The sequence below is a fragment of the Elephas maximus genome, chromosome 16, assembly GCF_024166365.1.
Source record: "Elephas maximus indicus isolate mEleMax1 chromosome 16, mEleMax1 primary haplotype, whole genome shotgun sequence".
Lineage (NCBI taxonomy): Eukaryota > Metazoa > Chordata > Mammalia > Proboscidea > Elephantidae > Elephas > Elephas maximus.
Genome location: NC_064834.1, coordinates 3,039,315 through 3,042,051, shown reverse-complemented (window position 1 = coordinate 3,042,051; position 2,737 = coordinate 3,039,315). Strand labels below are relative to the sequence as shown.

General features: G+C 38.5%; 1 non-coding gene across 1 annotated transcript; it reads left to right on the top strand.

Moving 5' to 3' along the window:
* Positions 1-2,386: 2,386 nt before the first annotated feature.
* On the top strand, positions 2,387-2,493 carry LOC126060063 (U6 spliceosomal RNA). The gene has a single exon (XR_007513528.1). It is a non-coding gene; the product is annotated as a U6 spliceosomal RNA (small nuclear RNA).
* Positions 2,494-2,737: the final 244 nt, after the last annotated feature.

Below are 2,737 nucleotides of genomic sequence, written 5' to 3'. Positions count from 1 at the left end.
AAATTCCTCAACATAATTAAGGGCATTTATACAAAGCCAACAGCCAACATCATCCTAAATGGAGAGAGTCTGAAAGCATTCCCCTTGAGATTGGGAACCAGCCAAGGATGCCCTTTATCACTATTCTTATTCAACATTGTGCTGGAGGTCCTAGCCAGAGCAATTAGGCTACAAAAAGAAATAAAAGGCATCCAAATCAGTAAGGCAGAAGTAAAAGCATCTCTATTTGCAGATGATATGACCTTATACACAGAAAACCCCAAAGAATTCACAAGAAAACTACTGGGACTAGTAGAAGATTTCAGCAAAGTTCAGGACACAAGATGGATTTCTCTACACCAACAAAGAGAACTTTGAAAAGGAAATCACCAAAACTTCAACAACAAAAACACAAATAACCCAATCAAGAAATGCACAAAGGATATGATTTGGCACTTCATCAAAGAAGACATTCAGGCAGCTAACAGATACATGAGGAAATGCTCATGATCAATAACCATTAGAGAAATGCAAATAAAAACTGCGAAGAGATACCAGCTCACTCCAAGAAGGCTAGCATTAATCAAAAAGACAAAATAATAAATGCTGGAGAGGTTTTGGAGAGACTGGACTACTTATACACTGTTGGTGGGAATGTAAAATGGTACACCCACTTTGGAAATCGATTTGGCACTTCTTTAAAAAGCTAGAAATAGACATTCCATACGCTCCAGCAATCCCACTCCTTGAAATATATCCTAGAGAAATAAGAGCCCTCACAAGAATAGACACAGGCAAACCCATGTTCATTGCAGCACTGTCCACAATAGCAAAAAGATGGAAACAACCTAGGTGTCCATCAGTGGATGAATGGATAAACAAATTATGGTATATTCACACAATGGAATACTATGCAACAATAAAGAATGACGATGGATCTGTGAAACATCTCATAACATGGATGAATCTGGAAGGCACTATGCTGAGTGAAATTAGTTACAAAAGGACAAATATTGTATGAGACCACTATTATAAGAACTGAAGAAAATGTTTAAACACACTAGAAACCATTCTTTGATGGTAAAGAGGGTAAGGAGGGAGGGAGAGGTGTATTCACTAACTAGGTAGAAAAGGAATTATCTTAGGTGAATGGAAGGACAACACACAATACAGGGGAAGTCAGCACCGCTGGACTAAACCAAAAGCTAAGAAGTCTCCTGAATACAACCAAACACTTTGAGGGACAGAGTAGCAGGGGCAGGGTTTTGGGGACCATGGTTTCAGGGGACTTCTAGGTCAATTGGCATAACAAAGTTTATTAAGAAAATGTTCTGCATCCCACTTTGGTGAGTGGCATCTGGGGTCTGAAAAGCTAGCAAGCATCCATCTAAGATGCATCAATTAGTCTCAACCCATCCAGAGCAAAGAATGAAGAACATCAAAGACAGAAGGAAAATATGAGCCCAAGAGACAGAAAGGGCCACATAAATCAGAGACTCCATTAGCTTGAGACTGGAAGAACTAGATAGTGCCTGGCTATCACCAATGACTGTTCTGGCAGGGAACACAACAGAGTCCCTGATGGAGCAGGAGAAAATTGGGGTGCAGAACTCAAACTCTAGTAAAAAGACCAGACTTAATGGTCTGACCAAGACTGGAGGAACCCTGGAAGACATGGACCCTGAACTCTCTGTTAACCCAAAACTACAACCATTCCTAACACTAACTCTTCCAACAAAGATTAGACTGGACTCTAAGACATAAAATGATACTCATGAAGAGGGTGCTTCTTAGCTTAAGTAGACACATGAGAGTAAATGGGCAGCTTCTGTCTGGAAGCAAGATGAGAAGACAGAAAGGGACAGGAGCTGGTTGAATGGACATGGGAAATCTGGTGTTCAAAGCAACTAGGGTCTCATAACAATGCGTGTATAAATTTTTGGTAAGAGAAACTAACTTGAACTGTAAACTTTCACTTAAAACACAACAAAAAACAAAACAAAACAAACGAAGAAAGAAAAACAGCCTGGTACTGGTATAACAATAGACACATAGACCAATGGAATAGAATTGAGAGTCTGGATAATAAATTCCACAGATTTATGGTTAACTGATTTTTGACAAAGGTCCATTTGATGGGGGAAAGAAGAACTTCTTCAACAAATGGTGCTGGGAAAATTGGATTTCCACATGCAGAGAAATGAAACAGGATCTGTGCCTCACACCATACACACAAAAAATACAAAATGGATTAAGGACCTAAATGTGCAAGTTAAAACCATAAAATTCTTAGAACCAGCAGGAGCAATTTGGCCTAGCTTTCAACAATGGATTATCTAATAACAAAAGCACGGACAGCAAAAGACAAAATCAATAAATGGGACCTTGTAAGAAATAAAAACTTTTGGTGCTCACTTCAACAGCGCATATACTAAAATTGGAAGGATATGGAGAAGGTTAGCATGGCCCTTGTGCAAGGATGATGTGCAAATTCATGAAGCGTTCCATACTTTTTTAAAAATTAAACACAAGCTCATCAAAACTCTTCACCAACAGAGTAAAAAAGAACCTACAGACAGGGAAAAAAAATTTGGCTATGATGTATCTGACAAATGTCTACTCTCCAAAATCTATAGGAAAATCCAAAGCCTCTACAATAAAAAGACAAATAATCCACTTAAAAAATGGGCAAAGAATATTAACAGATACTTCATCAAAGAAGATACATGAGGAAATCCTCACAATCACTAGCCATTAG